Here is an 8,743-nt window from a genome sequence, read left to right on the forward strand (position 1 = left end):
GGTACAAAGCATGTGGTAAAGATTACAATGGATAATGCCAAGAATAGTATACTCTTCTAGAAAAATCTCAAAGCAATGATCTCGTGGGATTCACCATGAGTTCTGTATGGGTATCACATGAGTGTAAGGGAAGGGCTTTTGGTAGGAAGGGGAGGTATCTTTTTTAAGCTATGGTCCATAAACGAGGGGATGTTTTCCGTATATAGGGGGAAGTTTCCCATTTTTGGTGCATGCAAGTGACATCTCATCAATATTACTAGTGAATACCTTGGGGCAACGATATCCTCACATTTTCTCTAGTAGTGGTTGTAACACTCACATCGTGAACCTTATGGTACAAAAGTGAAGATACTACTTTGTTTTCAAATATTATTGACACTTCATGTAGAATTGTCAAAAAACATTAAAACGCTAGAGGGTACTTGATATCCTCACATTTTCCCAGTGGTTGTAACACTCACATCATGAACCTTATGATGAAGCATTGGTACAAAAGTGAAGATACTAGGTTTGCAAATATTATTGACACCATGCAGAATTATCAAAAAAAAAAAAACACTAGAGGGTACTTGATATCTATCGGTCACTCATGTGTGCTACCATAAAACTACCTACTGAGACTTGATTATGTACATACGTTTACACCTTAGAGTGTCTTATTTGCAACAAAGATGTTGTGGTTGAAAACTTCTCATGCATGGCATTCTATGAGTGGGAAGTAGACCAATCTAAAAGGATTAAGAGAAGGTTAAAGTGTTAAGGGAAGATTTGAATAACTCTGCTGGTGGAAGGGTGCTGCATATGCATATCATGTGATGATACCAATAATGTATGTAATAAAAACCCTTTACCACACGGCTCTTGATCTTGGGAAAGTGTGGATGATATGCTGGATGGTGCATAGAAGTTTATAGTCTCTTGAAAAACTTAAGGACTCTGTGGCGGTCAAATGCCCCCTTTTCTAAAGTACAAAGAAAAATTCTTTGAAAGTACTTCCATGCTAGGTGGGTGAGTGTGCATAGTCTGCTACACAATGCAATTTACATGCTAGATCCAGAATATTGGAATCTGGAATTGATGTGCAATGAAGAAGTCATCCAAGACTCCTATAAGTGGATGAATGTATTCTATGCCATAAATGATGACAAAGTGAAGTGCATCAAAGATTTGACCTCTTTTACGTTAAATGCATTTGTCGAGCAAATGGAAAGAATCATCCACTATGGAAGTGGATGATGTTGAACGATAGAGAGTACTATAGTCTCGTGTAAAATCTTGCAATGAATGTCCTGGGCAAGTGTGTATCAAACTCTAGCTCAGAGACGATTTAATCTATGTATAAATATGTACACAACATTGTTTGTAATTGGCTCTTAACAGATAGGGTTGTTGGATGTATGATTGTAATACCTAGGATGAGGATGATTTTGATGTTGAAATATCCCAATGTACTCTTGGTCAATTGGACGAGAATTTCCAAGTAGATATGGATGAAATCCATGAGCTGCTATAGCCTAAAATCGGTGGGCCGATGCTTTCAAATGATAGCAACCCTGATCTATAGCACTTTTTTAAATTCTTATCTTTTTAGGAGACAATACTTTTGTACACATGGTGAGCTTATGTGTGTGTGTCTTTCTTACTTTAATAGTTTTAAAAGTTGTGCACCTGCATTGCTAAGTGATTGTACAATTTGAATTTAGAATCACTTTGTCCATGTTTCAAATGTATATTAAATAACATTGCTCAGCTTAAAAATATACATAAAATTCCATTGCTTAGTGATAAAAAAAGCGCTCTTTGTACATTCATATTTAAAAGTATTACAAAGATAAGATGGTTTTTGACATGTGTTCCATCATTACATTCTCACAAAAAATATTTACAAAAAAGGGCTAATATTAGGGCATAAAATAATATATTGGGAGGCATAGGGAGGGGGGGCATGTTCAATTCATTGTCTCTGCCTCCTTCATTATCAAAAAGATTGCATAGAATACTAGGAGTGCCCTTTCAGTGCTTCCTTCACTTGTAGTCCCTAGGCATCCCAAGCTGTGTGTAAAGGGTCTCATGAAACTCCGATTGATAGGTAGCACATGATGAGCCTTCTTGCATCAACGTCACCAGAAAAACAAATGATAGAAGTGGCCACATGGGAGATAATGTTAGCCCCGCTACAACTATCAAAATCCTCATCACAACCAGGGCACAGGCTGTTGCCACTCGATCCTACAACAAAGGGGCTACTAACCATCTCAAGATGTCACAAAAAGTACCTAATGTGGACACCATGTCATTGTGCTAGTTGCAAACATTGAGAAAAGCCATGCACTTCTTGGGTCAATCTATCAAGGCGGACCTCTACCTTGGCTTAGCTTGCGGGAGGAGTTTGTGAGGCGTGGAGGACTCTCTTGGCTTCTTGCTCTTTATCTGCAAATCTCTTGCTCCAAGTCTCTTTAACCTTTGTTGATTCTAGCTATGCTCCCTCTACCATCAAGGCGAGTTCCTACCTTGTGAAAGTAACTATCTCCTCTAGTATATCATGTGTTACTATGGACACCTCTTTGGAGGAGAAATCCACCTATGTTTCTAGAAAAAATTGATGGTACAACATCTTAGCAAAGTAGAGAGGGAAATCAACATCATGAAAACGGTGGCCATACACCTCAAGGAAAATCCTATCTACATGCAATTTTATTTCTTCATTGTAGCACTTGCTAACCTTTCATTTGCCCATGCTAATCTCTGACTCTACACAAGGCCACACCACTTTGATCATATCCTTAGAGATTGCCTTGTTGATATCCTTCCATTGGGCATATGTAGGGTTGGCCCATTTGGAGAGCCTGCTTGTTTCCCTGGATGCTTGGTTGACCGTCATTCCACACAATAAAAGTTTCAAGTGTTCAAATGCCTTCCTTGCTCTCTGTAATTGCTTGCTGGTATTTTGTTCCACCATGATCTCTATGCAATTTCTATATGTCACCAAAAAGAAGATATAAGAATCAAACTAGAATCTTTATACACTCATATACTCATACACTCCAAGATGCACCATCTTATACATGTACTTGTCAATTCTTCTTTTACCAGGCAAATACAAGGTAAAAAACATGGATGTGTATTTGTAACCATTAATAGAAGAATTGTAAATCTTGTGGGAAGGGATACAAGTATTTAACATGTCAAAGCCTATACACTGATGCAGAGCTAAATTCGGGTCATTCTAATGTGGAAAATGCATGACTTTCCAAGTTATGGAGAGTGCACAGGAGAAGAAACTAAATTTTGGTGGAGAAATTATGGACATGTATGTATGTATGTATATATGTGTGTGTGTGTGTGTGTGTATATATATATATATATACACACACACACATATATACATATATATATATATATATACATAAATTTTATATATATATATATATACATACATACATATACATACACATACATATACATATGGACTGGATACCACCGTAAGACTCCACCATCCATAAACATATGGATTAATAATCATTTTGTGTATAAGTCTTATGACCACAATTTGATATTTATAAACAACTTTTTGAAGCCTTAATGTCCTCCATCATCGACAAATGTATGGATTAATAATTATTTTGTGTATAACTCTTTTGACCACATTGCTTAAAATGTTACAAGTATATTTCTTGAATCTTTCAAAGAGGATATGTTTCTCAAAAAAATTGGGTGTTCAGAAACACCTTTTTGAAGCCTCTCCTCCACCTTGCTTAGAGGAAGTTAATGTTCATAATATGAATACTTGAATAACACTCATTTGTTAGACTCAAAAACCTATGATAACAAATAGTATCCTCAAACTTGCTCACAAAAAGTGAAGCATAGCAATATGCATACTTTATTAACAACATTTTATCAAACTCAAAATCTTGAATAGCACTCAGTATTAGACTCATCAACTTGTGGTAACAAATAGTGTCCTCAAACTTACTAAAAAAAACCAAAACATAATAATATGAATGCTTCAAAAAAAATATTTTATTAGACTCAACAACTTGCATAAAATATATCCTATGGTTTTACTTCGATGTGTTATAACTTGTGGTTACTTTTCATGGGATTTTCTACACAAAGATAATGCACACAACAATAAGAGGCCTCTATTTCGTTATGGAGATGGATAATTGAAATCATGTTACTAAAAAGGAAGCCTATGGACCATAGAGTATCTTTCATATATCAAATGTCACATTGTCTCGATTTTATAGTACATTTTCAAAATGAAATTTCTTGTTGGAGATCAAATAATTTACATGTCATCAATAGGAGGCTTATGAACGGGGGGGGGAAGGGTTAATAATTTACATGTCATCAATAGGAGGCTTATGAACGGGGGGGGGGAAGGGTTATTATTCACAATTTGTGTAGGGGAACATGGTCTCAATGTAGCACTACATATCAAGGGGGATTTCTACTTAGAGATGAAATAATAGCAAGGCCATTTCCAGATGGCTATGTAAGGGGGGACATAGGATTTCTAGTTAGTGTGACTACAAAGCATTAAAATACACACTTATCTTTATTTAAGAACATAGAAATCATCTATGTGTAAAATTTGAAAACGTATTATTTATCAAGAAGTCTATGATTAAAGGGCCATAGGGTATATTTTAAGAAACATATCCTATTGTTTCAATGTAACAATAGATTTTAAGGATCTTTGTACATGGAGATTATGCACACAAGAATAAGACGATGTGGATATATTCACTCCAAAGAAGAGAATCCTCTTTACGGTTATCTTCGAAAGAGAAGTCATTAAAAGGCTAAAGAATGTAAAGTCACAAGAACTTGTTCATGAATACATGAAGGAAAGGCACCTTATTTTTCAAGAGGTCTATGACTAAGATGCCATAAGGTCCCAAGCAAATATTCATTATAGTCCTAATAGTTAAGTATATTCAACATAGAAATGGACTCTTTTAAATAAAATCCTTTTGAACCTTGTACCCAATCACTGCTAACCTCCTATGAAGAACTCCATGTACTGTCGGTGTCAGAATGCTCCTCAGAACTCTTCTTGTCTTTACCCCTTGGTGATTGTTTTTTCTTGGATTTGCGCCGGCTTGGCATGTCATCATCCTCCAACGATTCTCCAACCAAGACCGCCACTGTAATGACATCACCCAAATCTGTATTGACTTTATCCACTGTCGCAAGTGCTGTCCATAAGTCCTTGCTTAAGCCTTTCAAAAAGTAGTCACTCAAGACTTCCTAAGCAGGCTGCTGCGCCACTGGAACCCGCTGCAGCAAAACCCAAAAACAAGCCGCATACTTCTCTATAGTCTGTTTCCCCTACTTGAGAGTCCGTAATTTCTCCAGATTCTACGCCACAGTTTTCTCCACTCTGAAACGCCGCAAAAACGCCGTCCGTACCACATCATAGGTCTGAAAATGGTCCGATGGGAACTCCGCCAGCCATTTAGAAGCTTTCCCACTCAACATAGACTCAAAGACAGATTCCTTATGTTGCGGAACCACTGGGGGCGCATTGTTGATTCCATAAGTTTTATCAAACTTTCTGGCATGAGCATCTGGATCTTCATAAGACTTCCCCCGAAATTTTGGATATTTGGCCGCCATTGGCAACACCAGAGACATCACAAAAGGCTGAACATGCAGGATTGTCTAAACCACCACCTACTGCCCAAACAACTGTCGCGTTGCTCTTGCTGGTGACTGGGGTGAACTTACTGACTACTGGTCACCTCTCGGCCTCTGCACAGGTGGGCAAGAACTACCCCTCTCCCTTTTGTGAGAACTGGACGCACCATCCGCACTGTCACCGGCAGCATTCTCACTAACCAAGTCATCATCTGAAAATGGTTCTCTAGCCGCATCCCGTCTGCGACGTGGGCGTCGTGTGGAAGGCACCACCGACTTAGGAGGTATGTATGTATATATATATACATACATATATATATATATGTGTGTGTGTATATATATATATATATATATATATATATATATATATATATATACCATGAGGCGAATCAAACATGCGAGGTGGTAGTAGTGTCCACAAGCTAGCATGTAATGGCCACTCCAATTGTCGAAAATCTTACGACAAGATGGAAATTGGTTAAAATTTGAAGAAGAACTCGCAAGAGGTGGCATTAGAGCTTTTGGATGTAGCACTTCATTCATTAGGTTGTTCGAGGCAAAGGGCAGTCTCACTGCAATAGAGACACTATTTATGCCTTCATTTGTATCATACACTACTCCATTCGAGCATTAACTTGGGGAGGAGTCTGTGATTGTAAAATTATTTGTGTCTCCGATTCTTTGGCTTACAATCTTCTTCTTAACTCTTCCTTCTCTTGTAAAAGCTATAGTTGAGTCCCTTTAAGTGCGGGGGCTAGCTCTTCACTGGTAAGTGTCACCGAGGATGCACAGATGTCTTGGGTGGATTGGGGAACTTCTTTGGAAGAGAAGTCCACATGTTGATGAAGGTGTGGAAGTGCATATATAGAATCTTGGCAAAATAAAGGGGGGCATCAGAGTTGTACATAATTTATTGACATATCTCTTTAATTCATCAAAGATTTCCTGATGCTAAGTTTCCCAATTTATCTTACTGGCCTTCTTTAATAGATTCGTATAAGCGGTGCTGCAATGAATGCATAATCCCTTAGAAACGTCCTATACCATCCAGTAATCCCTAAGAATCCTCTGATTTTGTTGATAGATTTTGGTTGGGGCCATTCTATAATATCCCTAGCCTTAGCAAGATCTAAAGAGATGCCTTCTTCTGACACAATGAATCCTAAATATTTAATATGTCTGGTGTAAAAGGTGCATTTACTATGTTTTACATAAAGTTGATGCTCACATAAAATCTGCAGTACTTTCCTTACATGCTCTTCATGTTCTTCTTCAGTCTTGGAATAGACCAAGATATCATCTCATTGCATTCAAAGCATCTTACATTCTCCATAAATTGATTCACAGCATTTGCCACCCTTACTTGCATCATGGGAGGTTTTCTGGAAAAAGGTCGACGGTTGTTTTGTCTACCCCCAGTATTCAAAGTGGCACTCATCTGCCTTCGATTATTCTAAAACTTTAACTGCTCTTTTACAAGTGGCTTGGCATATATCAAAGCATCATGCAAAGATGTAGGTCTCATCGCTTCAAGCCTAGTATCTAATGGTGCATTCAATCCCTTGTAAAAGCAAGTTATATGTTCTTTGACAAATAACCTTGGTGCATATCTCCTTAATGTCACAAACTTGGAGTAATACTCCTCCAAGGTCAAAGTCTGATGATGTAGATCAAAGAATTCATTCATTTCCCTATGGGCAAGAGAAGGTATCCTTCAATGACTGCCTTCTTCACATCTTCCCATTCTTGTGAATTCTCGTTAACTCTAGCATCGTTGCAATGCTATTTCCACCATAATTTTGCATCACTGACTAACTTAAACATGCCCAACATGGCACAATTTCTATCAGAAGTATGAGCCATGTTAAAGTAATCATCCATGACTTTAATCCATACTTCAAGATCCCTCTCAATGTCCTTCCCTTCACCTTTGGTAGGAGGTTGCATCTTCTTGAGGAAAAGCTTTTTCTCTTGAGTCTCCGAATAGAGAGCCATATTATGCTAAAAATGATTTCATTGATTAATATCTTACACTTTTTCATTTATACTTCTTAAAATACCATATACCAATGAGTGAAGACAATTTTCTAAACAATATCCAATTTATTTTATATACAAAATCCAAGCTAAAGCACACTGCTTAGCCTTATAATTTTTCTATACATCCTCATCATCCATAAAAATCTCTGGATGATCATCAATGTATCGGTGGAATTTACAAGCCTTAATCTTTATAAATTACGAGGATTTGTTGCTGTTTCCAAGATGTGATATGTTTGAAAGACTTAGTAGAGTACGGGTCACGGTAGTTGGATAACCCCTTCTGTCTTAGGAGATAAAATTTCCGTGTTACACGATCTAACGTCATGTCCGCTTTGAGTATGGGGAAGATACAAGATCCATATGAGCTAAAAGATGGATTTCTGAGGGATTTCTTCTCTATGGCTCTAAGATACGTGTTACTAAAGAATTGAGAGAGAAAGTTATGTTAAAATCCCATGCTCCTCCTTATGTGGGACATCGGGGCATACAAGCCACTACAAATGCTATTGAGACATACTTTTACTAGCCATCAATGAAGCAGGACATAAAAGCTTATGTTTCGCAATGTTTGATGTGCCAAAAGGTAAAGTATGATAGAGGTAAACAAGCGGGGTTATTGCATCCACTACCCATCCCAAATGCACCTTGGGAAAGTATCTCCATGGATCTCATTTTTGGTTTACCAAAATCAATTTATGGAAATACGAGCATATGGATGATAGTTGACAGGTTTAGTAAGCAAGCACATTTCATATCTGTCAAGAAGACTATCAAAACTCATCATATGGCTAACCTCTTTGTTTCTAAAAGTTTCAAGTACCATAGCTTGCCAAAGTCTATAGTCTTAGATAGAGATCCTCGCATGATGAGTCTCTTCTAGAAAGGACTATTTGAGAATATGGGCACAAGGTTGAACTTCTCCTCCGCCTATCATCCTCAAACAGATGGGGTAAAGTGAGATTGTCAACTCCACCATATTAGATCTACTCAAGAGCTTTGTCAATGCTGTAGAATCAACAAAAATCAATGGGAAAGGTACTTACCATTAGTA

Source organism: Adiantum capillus-veneris, chromosome 6, assembly GCF_014529385.1.
Source record: "Adiantum capillus-veneris isolate H3 chromosome 6, ASM1452938v2, whole genome shotgun sequence".
Lineage (NCBI taxonomy): Eukaryota > Viridiplantae > Streptophyta > Polypodiopsida > Polypodiales > Pteridaceae > Adiantum > Adiantum capillus-veneris.